Below are 16381 nucleotides of genomic sequence, written 5' to 3'. Positions count from 1 at the left end.
TTGACGGTCGCAATTTCCAACCAACTTTGTGCGACTGTGTGTATGCAAGACAAGTTTGAGCCAACATCCGTTGGAAAAAAATCTCATGGATTTTGTCGTCGGAATGTCCGATCGTGTGTACGGGGCATTACCGTCCTGAATTCTGAAAATTGGCCCGGACAGGAAAAGGGTGAAAAAGTCCACACTTGAGGTGGTTAAACCTATGTTTGACTTGAACCCGAATGGAGTTGAAACCCAAAGTAACACTGCCATGCTATGTAGAGCACTGTGCTGGCAAAAATGGCGCAAGTCAAACTTTAGGTCTATTGTAGCGTATTGGTGGGCGATTCACATGTGTATTAACGTAATGCATCATAACTGCTCGGGCCAAAAGGGGCCCTAAAACATACAGTGCATGTAAGTACATGTAAGAAAGTATTCGCAGCGCTTCACTTTTTCCACATTTTGTTACGTTACAGCAATGTCCCATAATGACAACAAAAATAAAAAACGAAAATAAGTCCCATGTACATAGGTATCACAGCTTTTGCTCAATACTTTGGTGAAACACCTTTGGCACCAATTACAGCCTCAAGTCTTTTTTTATTTTTTTTTTTTTTTTTTTTGAGTATGATGCTACAAGCTTGGCACACCTATGTTTGGGCAGTTTCTCCAATTCTTCTTTGCAGGACCTCTTAAGTTCAATCAGGTTGGATGGGGAGCGTCGGTGCACAGCCATTTTGAGATCTCTCCAGAGATGTTCAATCGGGTTCAAGTCTGGGCTCTGGCTGGGCTACTCAAGGACATTCACAGAGTTGCCACTCCCGTAGCCACTCCTTCGGTATCCCGACTGGGTGCTTATGGTCATCGTATTGTTGGAAGAAGAACTTTCACCCCAGTCCAAGGTCCAGGAGCAGGTTTTCATCAAGGATGTCTCTGTACATTGCTGCATTCATCTTTCCTTTGATCCTGACTAGTCTCCCAGTTCCTGCCGCTGAAAAATATCCCCACCACCATGCTTCACTGTAGGGATGATATTGGCCAGGTGCTGAGCGGTGTCTGGTTTCCTCCAGACATGACACTTGCTATTCAGGCCAAAAAGTTCAATCTTTGTTTCATCAGACCATTGTGTTTCTCATGGTCAGAGTCCTTCAGGTGCCTTTTGGCACACGCCAGGCGGGCTGTCATGTGCCTTTTACTGAGGAGTGGCTTCTGTTTGACCACTCTACCACAGAGGCCTGATTGGTAGAGTGCTGCAGAGATTGTCGATCTTCTTGGAAGGTTCTGCTCTCTCCACAGAAAAATGCTTGTAGCTCCGTCAGAGTGACCATCGGGTTCTTGGTCACCTCCCTGACTAAGGTCCTTCTCCCCGATCGCTCATTTTGGCCTGCTCTAGGAAGAGCCCTGGTGGTTTCAAACTTCTTCCATTTATGTTATAATAGAGACCACCGTGCTCATTGGGACCTTCAATGCTGCAGACATTTTTCTGTACCCTTCCCCAGATCTGTGCCTCCATACAATACTGTCTCGGAGGTCTACAGACCATTCCCTGGACTTCATGGCTTTGCTTGTGCTCTGACATGCACTGTAAAAAGGGGTTGTAAAGTCAGAAGGTCTTTTTATCTTAATGCATTCAGATAAAAAGCTGTGTGCAGCAGCTGCCCCAGCCCCCCCAGTACTTACCTGAGCCCTATCTCTAGCCAGAGATGTCCACGAGTCCCTTGGCTGTCTGGAACTCTCCCTCCAGATTGGCTCCCGCTGTTGTCAAAGTCAGCCAATCAGGAAGGGGGGGGGGAGTGGCAAACCACAGCTCCGTGTCTGAATGGACACACAAAGCTGCAGCTCGGCTCGGGTGCCCCCATAGCAAGCTGCTTGCTGTGGGGACACTCAATAGGGAAGGAGGAAGGAGCTGGGAGAACAGCAGAGGCACCCGAGAAGAGAAGGATAGGGGCTGCTCTGTGCAAATCTACTGCAACAGAGCGGGTAAGTATAACATGTTTATTATTTTTATATAAAAAAACAAACACAAGGCTTCACAATCACTTTACCTGTGGGACCTTATATAGACAGGTGTGTGCCTTTCCAAATCATGTCCAATCAACTGGCTTTACCACAGGTGGACTCCAATCAAGTTGTAGAGGCATCCAGACTAACAATGGTGGACCCGTCTGCAAATCACACAACTTTCACATATAATTAAAGGGAACATATTTGAGTCCTTTAAAATTCTAAGGAGTAGTTACTCAATTGACCACAAATTATTTTATAAGTATCTGCTCCTCCGGCATGCCATCCGGACTCAATTTGGCTCCTTGACCATGGAGCTCGAGGAATGCCCAATGGAGGATCTATTATCCTACCCAGACATTACTAAACTGGTTACAACCTTCTATGGTCATCTCTCCAGGGCAGGGGCGGACCCATTTCAAAATACCTATAAAAAAAATGGCGAAAGTTGATGCCTGGGCTAGCAAAGGAGGGTTGGGAAGAAGTCACACAAGTCTGTTTTCAGGATATCATAAGCACAGCAGATCAATATGTACAGTTCAAGTTTATCCATCATTTACACTATACCCCAGCTAGGCTGGCATGTATGGGATTGAGAATCAATGCAACCTGTGCTAGATGTACTTTTGACAATGCTGATTTATATCATATCTTTTGGAGCTGTCCAGGACTGGACTCTTACTGGAAGGATCTGTTAAATTTCTTTGATGATCAGCTTGCCCTGCCGTTACCCCGGACTCCAGAGGTGGGACTATTGGGCACCTTGAATGACTTAATACATAAAACATCTGCCCGGAGTTTACTCCGTACCATCCTATTCTATGCACCTGTAGCGGCGGCTCCGGAAGAGCACATGCTATGCGTTTTTCAAAGTTAAACTTTGCCTAAACTGCAGTTTGGTTTGGGTTTATTTGTCTAAATTGAACCTCTGCATCGGTCTGACTGGACTGCGAGATGTTCAGCCTGGCCACAGGGGGCGCTGTCTCTAGTGGCAGGCGTAGAACTATGGTCTGGTTAGGTGCTTAAGTTACTCTCTTTTGGAGCAAGGTCAGTGGAAGTGGCCCTCTCGCTGTGCCCTCTGGAAGAGGGTATTTAAGATGCGGACATCATGTGGTTTGGGGTTCCGGTCCAGTATGAGGTACTGACTTCATGGTCCTGGTCCTCCTGACCAGCCCCTGGGAAGGCTATGGCCTGGGGTGCGGATCCACCCGACTTTGATGTCTCTGGGCTGGCTAGCCCGAGGCAAGGAAACTAAATGAGGATTCTGAGGTGGTTGGGTGCCGTCTCCGGTTCGGGAGAGACCCAGAGGACTTCGAGCATTCCAGGGGAGGACTCTTTAGAAGAACACCACGGGTTGGTTTTCTTAATAAGAGCCTGGAAGGGCTGAAGTAACTGAGAGAATCCGGTCTTGTGGATATCACCAAGCAGGCTGAAAGATCCAGGTATCCTACAAGCGTTTCAAGTTTAGTTTCCCTACATGTTCTACAACAACGTCTGTGGCAGAGATATTATTTTATAGGTTCTACAACAACGTCTGTGGCACAGCTTCCTGAGTAAGCACCTTGTTGGCTGCTGGGCCTTGTGAGAGAGGGACTGTCCAACCTGAGAGACCATCCAGCTGCGAATGGCTATTCTCTGGAAGCAGTCAAAGTAAGAAAGTTCTTCAACGTTTTTGACTTTGACACTAAGAGTACCTGAATTTCCTTCCCAGCCCTCTGATCCCAAGTTGAAAGACTGTTCAATGGACTGAGTTTTGCAACTAAAATCCATTCAAGTGGATCTGTTGTCAGTCTCAAGTTACTGGGCTATTTACCACAGGATGTCCCTTAGAGGTGCCACAAGGAGAACAGAAGGTAACGGTAAGCCCAAAAATAATCAGCAGCTCCTTCGGGGGTTGGTGCTACACACGTAAAGTGATTTTGCTGAACTGGAAAGAGAGTAATCCCCCAAAAATGCAATCTCTGTTTGGTATTGTTAACAGGGAACTGTCCAAATTCATAATTATATATAAGAGTAGAGCATGTCTAGAAAATTCAATAAAGTGTGTCAGCCATGGTTGGAGGTTTCCAACTCCTTCTGGGGGACAGCTCTATCCTCGCAACTAACCTACAGTGGTGTGAAAAAGTGTTTGCCCCCTTCCTCATTTCCTGTTCCTTTGCATGTTTGTCACACTTAAGTGTTTCGGAACATCAAACCAATTTAAACAATAGTCAAGGACAACACAAGTAAACACAAAATGCAATTTGCAAATGAAGGTGTTTATTATTAAAGGTGAAAAAAAATCCAAACCATCATGGCCCTGTGTGAAAAAGTGATTGCCCCCCTTGTTAAAACATACTATAACTGTGGTTGTCCACACCTGAGTTCAATTTCTCTAGCCACACCCAGGCCTGATTATTGCCACACCTGTTCACAATCAAGACATCACTTAAATAGGAGCTGCTTGACACAGTAAGGTCCACCAGAAGATCCTTAAAAGCTACACATCATGCCGAGACCCAAAGAAATTCAGGAACAATTGAGAAAGAAAGTAATTGAGATCTATCAGTCTGGAAAGGGTTATAAAGCCATTTCCAAAGCTTTGGGAATCCAGCGAACCACAGTGAGAGCCATTATCCACAAATGGCGAAGACATGGAACAGTGGTGAACCTTCCCAGGAGTGGCCGGCCGCCCAAAATTACCCCAAGAGCGCAGCGACGACTCATCCAAGAGGTCACAAAAGACCCCACAGCAACGTCCAAGGAACTGCAGGCCTCACTTGCCTCAGTTAAGGTCAGCGTTCATGCCTCCACCATCAGGAAAAGACTGGGCAAAAATGGCCTGCATGGCAGAGTTCCAAGGAGAAAACCACTGCTGAGCAAAAAGAACATCAAAGCTCGTCTCAATTTCTCCACAACACATCTTGATGATCCCCAAGACTTTTGGGACAACATTCTGTGGACCGATGAGACAAAAGTGGAACTCTTTGGAAGGTGTGTGTCCAAGTATATCTGGAGTAGAAGGAACACTGCATTTCATAAAAAGAACATTATACTAACAGTAAAATATGGTGGTGGTAGTGTGATGGTCTGGGGCTGTTTTGCTGCTTCAGGACCTGGAAGACTTGCCGTGATAAAAGGAACTATGAATTCTGCTGTCTACCAAGAGATCCTGAAGGAGAATGTCCGACCATCTGTTCGTGTACTCAAGCTGAAACGAACTTGGGTTCTGCAGCAGGACAATGATCCTAAACACACCAGCAAGTCCACCACCGAATGGCTGAAGAAAAACAAAATGAAGACTTTGGAGTGGCCTAGCCAAAGTCCTGACCTGAATCCTATTGAGATGTTGTGGTATGACCTTAAAAAGGCCGTTCATGCTCGAAAACCCTCTAATGTAACTGAATTAGGACAATTCTGCAAAGATGAGTGGGCCAAAATTCCTCCAGGACGCTGTAAAAGCCTCATTGCACGTTATCGCAAACGCTTGGTTGCAGTTGTTGCTGCTAAGGGTGGCCCAACCAGTTATTAGGTTTAGGGGGCAATCACTTTTTCACACAGGGCCATGATGGTTTGGATTTTTTTTCACCTTTAATAATAAACACCTTCATTTACAAATTGCATTTTGTGTTTACTTGTGTTGTCCTTGACTATTGTTTAAATTGGTTTGATGTTCCGAAACACTTAAGTGTGACAAACATGCAAAGGAACAGGAAATGAGGAAGGGGGCAAACACTTTTTCACACCACTGTAAATATGATAGCACAAGATTAGACTGGGACTGGAAGCATTTGGAGTAGGCTGTCTGGTACTAGACAAAGAAAAGATGATAAGATAGAAGATATAATAAACAGCTGTACTGGTGATAAGGATGAGGGCACCCCGATATAAACAGTGGGACAGTGATGTGTATGAATGATGTGTGCGTGTTTGGTATGCATGTTAAGATTTTGTTCTGTTTCAGTTACTTCATCTCTGAGATACCCTCTTGGCAGAGTTGAGGTGCATCCTTGCCCCGGTTGCCATTAAAAAAAAAAGGTGGAAATATGAGGCACCTGAGCTCAATTCTGAGTGTCATGGCAAAGGCTGTGAATACTTATGTACATGGGATATTTGTCTTTCACATCTTTGAAAACTCCGGCTATTTACTTGAGCCCCCACTAGGCCTTCTGACTCAACCTCTGGACTGCACCCCCAGCTTTGGTATATGCGCGAATGTCAGACTGATATAAGGGTTGTTTTCTGACAATTATTGACCTGATCGCACAATGTTTTTGTGTCTATGGGTAATCCTATATTTGCATGTACTGTATATATAAAAAAGTGATTACTGGCATTTAAATAGGACTTTGACCATGGCTAGTAAATATATGGCTAGCAATACAACCCACCTTTTTTTTTTTTTTTTATCCTTTTTTTGTCCCAGTGTCACGACTATCCAAAAGAAGTGGTTCACGGAGCTGCCTTCATTTATCAGCTCAAATATAATAGCCACATAACATGCTTTGAATCCTAGTAATTGTTTCTTCTTGGTCTCAGCTGTTGTCATTTATCTCAGGAAACTAATGACTGACTCAAGTCACTCCCCTCTGTGCCCTTGATGTCATCTTCTCTGATGAGGAACTGGAAGAGCGATGGTCATTGTACTCCAGCACGGAAGGCTTTGTCAGCCAAACAAGTGCTTGTCACAAAGCATCACAACATTAAGTATTTCTTGAAGGATAGATAGATATAGACCTAGATGTAAAATAATACAAATATTTAAAACAGCTAGGTATTAAATCTATGAGGCAGCATCAGAGAAATATTTTTGGGTGCAACATCTGACAAGAAAACCCATGACGGGTGAGGAAACCCAACAAATATGAAGAAGAGCGCCATGTTCTCTAATTATATCGTATGGCAACCCATTCAAAAGGAATGTATCCCCAGAGCAGCCAAAACCACACCTGGCCTTAGAGCAGTGGTTGCCGACCAGTGATCTGTGGACCACAAGAAAATTTTGGTGGTCCTCAGGGGTTCTGGGGCAAATCAACATGGTGACGGATGTATACAATCCAGTCTGGTTCTCAATGCGTGCCGACCGTCGATACTGTCAGTGCGCATTGATACCTGATGCCTCCTCTGTAGTTCCAGCTCCTGTGAACTCAGAGGGAGCCGCCGGAAGTAGTGAGGTATAGCTGGTGGTGAAGGAGGGGAATTCCAATGGCAGCACTGATCACAGACTGTGGGAGGGAGCACGGAGCTGGAGAACATGGCTGGATAAGGAGATGAGATCCAATGAGGAGTCTGCGCAAGGCAGCAGTGTGATCCAGGGGGAGGGGGGCAGAGCTAGAGCAGTGTGTGTACCCGCAGGAGTGTGATCCAGGGGGTCGGGGGGGGGGGGGAAGAGAGCTACAGCATTGTGTGTACCCGCAGCAGTGTGATCTAGGGGGAGGGGGGGCAGAGCCAGAGCATTGTGCGTACCCGCAGAAGTGTGATCCGGGGTGGGGGGGCAGAGCCAGAGCATTGTGTGTACCCGCAGGAGTGTGATCCAGGTGGAGGGGGGCAGAGAGCTACAGCATTGTATGTACCCACAGCAGTGTGAGCCAGGGGGAGGGGGGCAGAGTCAGAGCATTGTGCGCACCCGCAGGAGTGTGATCCAGGGGGAGGGGGGGGGGCAGAGCCAGAGCATTGTGTGTACCCGCAGGAGTGTGATCCAGGGGGAGGGGGGCAGAGTCAGAGCATTGTGCGCACCCGCAGGAGTGTGATCCAGGGGGAGGGGGGGCAGAGCCAGAGCATTGTGTGTACCCGCAGCAGTGTGATCCAGGGGGAGGGGGGCCAGAGCCAGAGCATTGTGCGTACCCGCAGCAGTGTGATCCCCAGGGGGATGGGGGCAGAGCCAGAGCATTGTTCATACCCCCAGCAGTGTGATCCCCAGGGGGAGGGAGACAGAGCCGCAGCAATATATTTTTATTTTTAATACGTGATCATATACCCTCTTTTCTCAGGTGTATAAAGGAGCTCAGAGAGCTGGGGAAGGAGAACAGCAGCACACTGGCCTTCCTAGGGAATAGTTGTGCGGGGGGTAGGCGCATGTCAAGCGGTGTGTGCAGACAAGACAATCCATGAGTGGAGCAGTGGAAAAGGGGGAAAAGGTTTTCTATATTGAAAGGCTTAATATTGCTGGCTTTCTGGCGAGTGCATCCCCATAGGGGAGATTTTGCAGCACGTGGTGACGTTTTGGTGGAAGCTTTTTACCATGATCACAGCAAAGACTTTTTCCTTGCCACTTTATGTGCTTCTCTCATCGATTGATTCCACACGAGATTGTGTGTTTGCACTTTATTGTGGACAAAAAGCGCTGCTACAATATTTCAAAAGGACATTTATTTGGGATTTTTTTTTATATTCTTTCTTTCACAATATATTTAACTGTTTCCCGCCCGCCGTATAGTGAAATGACCGCGAGCACTCTTGTTCTTCTTGCCAGTCTTTTTTCGTTTGTTTAGCACGGAATAAAAAAAAAAACCCAGTGGTGATTAAATACCAACAAAAGAAAGCTCTGTCTCAAAAAAAAATATATAATGTAGTTTGGGTACAGCGCTGCATGACCGCGCAATTGCCATTCAAAGTGTGACAACGCTGAAAATTGGCCTGGGCAGAAAGGGGGTAAAAAAAAGCCCTGTAGGTTGTAAACCCTTACATATACCCACTGAAGTGATTAGCCACAGGCGATACACAGGGAGGAAACAAATCCTCCTACACAATTTGTACCCGTTTATCTGCAGCCCTTTCTTCTCTACAGGTATTCAAAGAACAACATTTACATAGCATTTCTGAACTCCAGAAGGCGAGGGGGGGAGCGAAGAGGCAAATCTGATGGCACACACCGTACACCATAGAGCGGAGAGCTTAGTGTAATTTGAGACCCAAGTGGAGGAAATGGACACACCCCACTCTACACAGTCCTATAGGGAAATATGCACAGCTGAGGCGGTCAATCACTTGCTTGGGGAGGGGGCTGTCTTCCAGGATTGCTTGGTGTTGGAAACGTTCAGCAGTGATTCATGCAGATAGCAGAGGAATGAGAGAGTAGACAGAAATCACAGTAGGTGTTTTGGACCGGGGCAGGTACACACTATAGAAGGATGCTTTGTTCATTTCTCATTTCAGGGGTTTATAAGTAGTTCCATTAAAAGTGTATGTGCATTCAGCTTTAACCAGTTCCGGACCACCGCACGCCATCTAACTTTGAAGAGGGATATCTTTGTTATGGCAGCAGCTAGCTACTATAACCCTGGTATCTTCTTCTTCGGTGGACGGTCCGGTTTCCAATAATAGTGTTCTCTGCTGCGGATTCGCCGCAAGATCACTTTTATCAGTGGTGGGAGAGGGCCCCCTTCCCGCCATGCTCTGGTGCCCACCGCCGTTTACCGGAGCCGTCGGCAACGGCGGAGGCGATTGGATGCTTGTCCTTCCTTGGTATGGAGACGTGTGAGGGGAAGATGGCCCCCACCCGTCTCCATACCACTGCAGCGCGGAAGCAACGTCAAAACGTCACTTCCGCCCACAGCCCTTAAAAGAGACTTTTTTTTTTGTGTGAATATGAGATGTGAGGACTTTTTAACCCCAGATCTCATATTAAGGAGGTCATGCTGTCATGTCATGCTTTATTTTCTATTACAAGGGATGTTTACATTCCTTGTAATAGGAATAAAAGTGAAAATGTTTTGTTTAAAAGTGCAAAACTAAAAAAGGTAAAATAAATAAGATTTTTTTTTTTTTTTTAACCACTTCAATACAGGGCACTTTCGCCCCCTTCCTTCCCAGCCCAATTTTCAGCTTTCAGCGCTCTAGCGCTTTCAGTGACAATTGCGCGGTCATGCTACACTGTACCCAAATGAAATTTTTATCATTTTGTTCGCACAAATAGAGCTTTATTTTGGTGTTATTTATTCACGACTCCGTTTTTTATTTTTTGCGATATAAGCGCAAAAAAGCGGAAATTTGGAAAAAAAAACTATTTTCTTTTTTCTACTTCAATAAAAATCCAATAAAATCAAATTTTGTCATAAATTTAAGCCAAAATGTATTCTGCTACATGTTTTTGGTAAAAAAAAATCCGTTAAGTGTATAATAATTGGTTTGTGTGATCACGGACATATGTACGCAAATGATCATGTACATATGTGTGCAGGTGATCACGTACATATGTGTGCAGATAATCATTGGGACATGTGATTTTAGTGGGACATATGTGGGGGACATGTTTTTATTATTAGGGACATGTGTTTTTATTATTTGGGGACATGTATGTTTTGGGGACATGTGTGGGGACATTGTGTTTATACTGTGTGATGTGTTTACTGTGTGGTGTGTTTACTGTGTACACTAGACTGGTGATCAGTGAGTAAAAAGCTGTAAAAAGCAGCTCATACTCACTGATCAGCAGCCGGCTGCAGCGATCTGCTCTCCTCTCCACAGCGATGACTTCTGTGTGAGGAGAGGAGGAGCCGATTGCCTAGCAACCGGCTGTTTGTTTACATCACATGACGGCCGTGATTGGACACGGCCGTCATGTGATCAGGAGGGCCAATCACAGAGCCCTCCTGCCGATCTGAGATGCGCCGTGTCCGGGTGACACGGGCGCATCGGGATCGCGCCGCTGCGCGGGCGCGCGCGTGCGCGATCCCGCTACTCCTGAATGACGTTCCTGAACGTCATATCAGGAGTAGGCGGCTCCCACCCGGCCGTATATGTGCATTGGCCGGGTGGGAAGTGGTTAATCTTAAAAACGTGCCCCGCCCCCAAAGCTCACATTTAGAAGCGAAAGCATACATGAGTAGCGCCCACATATGAAAATGGTGTTCAAACCACACATGTGAGGTATCACCGTGGTCGGTAGAGGGAGAGCGATAATTGTAGGCCTAGACCTCCTCTGTAACCCAAAACATGCAACCTGTAGAATTTTTTAAACGTCGCCTATGGAGATTTTTAAGGGTAAAAGTTTGTCGCCATTCCACGAGTGGGCACAATTTTGAAGCGTGACATGTTGGGTATCAATTTACTCGGCGTGACATTATCTTTCACAATATAAAAAGAAAAAAAAAATTGGGCTAACTTTACTGTTGTCTTATTTTTTTAATAAAAAAAAAAAAAAGGGCCCTCTAAGACCGCTGCGCAAATACGGTGTGACAGAAAGTATTGCAACGACTACCATTTTATTCTCCAGGGTGTTAGAAAAAAAGATGTATAATGTTTGGGGGTTCCAAGTAATTTTCTAGCAAAAAAAAATGTTTTTAACTTGTAAACAACACATCTCAGAAAGAGGCTCGGTCCTTAAAGCGGTTCTCCACCCTAAAGTGGAAGTTCCACTCATGTGATCCCTTCCCCCCTCCGGTGCCACAATCGGCACCTTTCAGGGGGGAGGGGGGTGCAGTTACCTGGATAATCCAGGTATCTGCACCCACTTCCGGGACAGACCACCGCAGATGCCGCCCCCCCCCCCCCCCCCCCCCCGTTGTGTTCTGGGAAACACACAGTTCCCAGGACACAGCGGGGACCAGTAGAGACGCGCAGCGCGACTCCCGCATGCGCAGTAGGGAACCGGGCAGTGAAGCCGCAACGCTTCACTTCCCGATTCCCTGACAGGAGGATGGCAGCGGGGGCAGCAGAGAGACGAGCGATTGCTCGTCATCTGCCGCCGACATCTCTGGACCCTGGGACAGGTAAGTGACCATTTATTAAAAGTGCAATATTTGTAGCTGCTGGCTTTTAATATTTTTTTTAAAGGTGCAGAACTGCTTTAAGTGGTTAAAGCTGCCGGAGCCTCCTTCTTCTTCTTCTTCATTTCGTTGAAGTGCCATCCTAGGAATTGTTCCCACGCCTGTGAGGCGCTCACGCTACTTCAGTCACATCAATGCGGATTCTTCCTCCAAATTAGCAGCACCCTCCTTGGAGAGCCTCCGCACAGGGACTTTCCCCTACAGTAAGTAACCGAACACAGATGCTGCGCGCAAGAAATAGCTAGTGACAGGCTATCGAGCGCAGCATTGGAAATCAATCCCCGCTAAATGTGCATCTTAACTACAAGTGAAGAGTTGCAAACAATCCCATTTTTATAGCCGCGGAGATAAATACTCTGTTTTTATTAGGAAAAAATGGCTTTGGACCAAATAAAGTCATTTCATTAACAAGTCAGGCCGCGCCGCGTTTATTGAAATTCAGAGGGAAAAAAAAAAAAAAAAAAGTTTTCAGGATGGATTCCGGAATGAACAATCCGCAGCTGCGGTGGCAGTCGCAGCGGCAGATTTACGAGGCCCCCCTGCCCTGTCTGCACGCCGGCTAGGTTTATTAAGATGAAATATTAGACTGTGGCAGTGCTCAGTGCTCTGAGGAGGAATAAGCGGCCGACCTTTCACCTTTTGCACCCTCTTGCTGAAAATTAGCACTTCGTCATAATTCACACCGCAGCGCCGAAGGAGTGAAAGATCATCTCGCTCGCTGTGATCATATCTTTTGTGGTGTGGATTAAAAAGCAAAAAAATACTTGCAATATTCAAATGCTGGGATTTGACAAAAATGTATTAGTGGGTTCAATTTAATTTGCTGATGTCATAACAGAGTTAAAGGATCAGTCCATCTGAATTCAATATTTCAGTTATAGGCAGAGCGTGGTGGGCCTTCTTCGAGGTGTGCTGCACCCCGGTAGGAGCCTCTGCCGAATTTGGTCCCATTTCCCCCTAATTCCGCGTACACACGATCGGAATTTCTGGCCAGGAGAAAGACCGATGAGCGCTTTTCATCGGAAAATGCGACTGTGTGTATGCTCCATCGGATTTAGCTGGCCGAATTCCCGGCAGCAAAAAATTGATAGCATGTTCTCAATTTTCCCGACGGAAAATTCCGATCGCGTGTATGCAATTCCAACGCGCAAAAAACTCACGCATGCTCAGATTCAACTACGAGACGGAAGCTATTGGCTACTGGCTATTGAACTTCCTTTTTTAGTCCCGTCATACGTGTTGTACGTCACAGCGTTTGAAACGATCGGAATTTGGCATGACCGTGTGTAGGTAAGACAGCTTGAGCGGAATTCCATCAGGAAAAACCATCAGACCTGATTCCGACCATAATTCCGATCGTGTGTATGTGGCATTAGAGTCACACAGCCAGGCCCACCACATTATTTGTAGCACTCTTCCACTGGCTCCAAAGAGCAGTCTATGGATTTTTTTTTTCCCTTTTATTGGGAATGATGAACTTGAATCCTTATAGGGATGTAAGTAGGGAGCAGAGGCGGCCCGTCCATACAGGCACCCCTCTAATCTATGCACCCGGCCCCTACTTTACATGCAGGGCACCAGACGCATGGATTCAGGATATTTTTTTTGAAGCACGTGATTAGAGCCTGAGACTCTAATTGGCTTAAAAAAAAAAAAAAAAAGGGGGGTGACCCCTCCCATTTGTGTGACAATAGCAAATTAATATTCGCTATTGTCTTCCCGATTCTCCTCCCGGTCAATCCTGGCTCAGGAACCATGTCCTGAGACCCGATTGGCCAAGAGAAGAAATCGATCCTATTGGCCGCCAAGGAGAGAGGAGACGCAAGGGAAGCCGCACCATCGTGAAGCCGAGGAAGGAGGAGGAGACGCAGGGTAAAGCCCGCTGCCTGGAGGAAGCCCGCAACCTAGATGGGGCAAGTGCGGGGACCAATACCACCAGCCGCCACTGGTAGGGAGCATGGGATACCCAGACGAACTGCCAAACTGAACAACTTGGGGTCTCCTCAATTTCTGCACAAAATGAATGGCCCACAGGATATGCTGTTGGTGACCTGTACTCCTTCCAGAGTTAAAAAGGTACACAGTCACTATTCTTCGGCACTGGGGTCATCTACTCACATAGCCACAGGATCATCTGCCGACATCCACCAGGCTCTTCCTAGTGAGGAAGATGTAGACGCAATAAACACAATGGTGCAGGAAAAGTGGTTTGAACCTTAGTGGCTAATGAAACATCCTTATTAAATGTGCATATATAGGAAGCCCATTGAAATGTCAGCAGCGAAAGATAAGCAGCATCAGTGGCAGCTCCCCATAAAGAAGCAATGACTCTGCAGAAACAAAAGGGAACACAAGGTGGCACCAGACTAACTGTAGCAGATTTGGCATTTAATAAACCATTTTCATGCTAATCAGCAACTTACATCAGTATAAAAACAAGAAGGAACATCAATATGTCTGTGGCAGAGGTGTCCCGAAGTCATCCGGAGGTGGTATAGAGAGGCTCAGAGCCAAAAGGAGCCGCCGATGGAGCCAGGCCTGAAGTGATATCAGCTAGAGACCAGGACTGCTGCAGGAAGTAGAGGTGAAGAGTTTCCAAGCATCCGCTTCTTTCTCAAAAGATGTAGGCTCACACCACCATAGGAAATCTGGACTCGTTCCCACCCACTTCCTCCTGGCTCTCACCAGTGAGCTTCTCCAGACCCAACTTGATCCCCGGAGGCGGATTTACAAGTAGGCCCCCCCAGCTAAGCCTACCTGCAACCTCCTTGTCTTCTTCAAGACTTCCTCCAGGCTCCTGCACCAGGAGGCAGAGCACCCTCACAGGGGTCTCCTCCTGCAGGACTGAACCCAGGAACATTGCACTCCGATGCCCAGGCCCGGTGATATTTATGGGCTCTCCAGTCACCTACTGGGCACATCTCCCCAGGGATTGTCTGGCGTTCCATAAGTATTGAGTCTGCATGGCTGTCCTTCCTCCCGCTAGGATTCTAGAATCCTCTAGAAAACTGGAGGAAGAAACAGAGCAGGAGCCCTAAATAATCAACCCCCGTCCATCTAATTACAGCCAAACTAAATGTAACTGCCTACACTTGGAGGGTGCTACAGAGATCTTGAATGATCCAGCAGTGACATCTCCCTGCCACAATTCCTGACTCTATTTCTGTCTACTTGCTGGGAGTTTTGAGAGTTACCACCCAGTTTTATGTTCCAGTTACTCCTACTACTTTCTCCATAGGCTGCTCCTCTGAAAACAGACCACAGCAAAGCACTTGACAATATGCCAACTTCCCACTGCCTGATTTTTTTACCCTCAATAAGCAAACCCAGTGTGCCGCAGGGCAGTTGTGGCATGGCACCAGTTGCTTGAATGGGTCACATTTGATGAGGGAGAACATTCTTGCCATGGTGTGTGTACACCCCCATCCTGCTGGCTTCGCGTTCGAGTTGATTGTAAAGGCTTTTATTTTTTAAATTTAAATATCGGCCGCTTGCTGTGTGGGCACGCTCCTGAGCCGGGTAGTGTCCACCCCTCGCCTACAACTTTCTCCAGGTGCACCCAAATGATGCATGTACCCTATTTTATAGGATCCCATACCAGGGGCGTTGCTAGGTCTACAAAAGATCTGGGGCTAGAGCCCATAGCAGTGTAGTAAAGAAAGTCATATGCTTGGGCAGGCATAAATATGTTTATACAGCAATATACGTATATCTCCAGAGACCCCCCCACTTACATAAGGCCCCCCCACTTACATCAGGGTCCCCAGAGAGCCCCCCACTTACATCAGGGTCCCCAGAGAGCCCCCCCACTTACATCAGGGTCCCCAGAGAGCCCCCCCACTTACATCAGGGTCCCCAGAGAGCCCCCCCACTTACATCAGGGCTTCCAGAGAGCCCCCCCACTTACATCAGGGCTTCCAGAGAGCCTCCCACTTACATCAGGGTTCCCAGAGAGCCACCTTCTCCCCTTGGGGACGCTGCAGAGACTCGGGGCTATAGCCCCAAAAGCCACCCCCTAGTAACGCCACTGTCCCATACCAAGATGGCCGCAGAAGGTCACCAGAGGTTGCAGCGTCCAATCAGACATCCAGCTCCTCTGAGATAGCAACGGAGCCCTAACAGACTCCATTCCATCTGTAAAATGGGACAGTGCCACCTTCTGGATGGAAAACCTAGAGGAAAACCTGCGCCTGCCTACATAATGGTAACCAGAAATGTGGGCAAATCTGCCAATCGGAAAACTAGTTTCAGTGGCAACTGTCTAAGGGCATGGCGTGCTGCGGTACAAGAGAACAACAAAAAAAAACAAAGCAGCCTGTCCCGTTTTAGATCAGTTGTAGTGCACCCCATTCAAATAAATGTTTTGCCTTTAGACAATGCACTTTCCCACTCAGCATACGTTAAACCCACGCATTTATTAAACACACCGCAACTGATCGGGGAAGTGTGAACGGGTCCTTAGAGGTAATTTCCCCCACTTATTCCTGTGTTCACCAGACAGAAAATACATTAAATCTCCCCAGTAGGGCATAAATGATATAAAAAAAAATAAAAAAGAAAGAAAAAAAAGGGTTTTATCCATTCCATACTCTATATGCAAAATGAAAAACAAGAACGGTTTTGACTTTAGATTTACTTTTAACACGTAA

The sequence above is a fragment of the Lithobates pipiens genome, unplaced genomic scaffold (genome assembly GCF_037356315.1).
Source record: "Lithobates pipiens isolate NorthernLeopardFrog02 unplaced genomic scaffold, aLitPip1_a1.2 Scaffold_10, whole genome shotgun sequence".
NCBI classification, from domain to species: domain Eukaryota; kingdom Metazoa; phylum Chordata; class Amphibia; order Anura; family Ranidae; genus Lithobates; species Lithobates pipiens.
The sequence above is the reverse complement of the archived record's forward strand: the minus strand, read 5'-3'. Positions refer to the sequence as shown.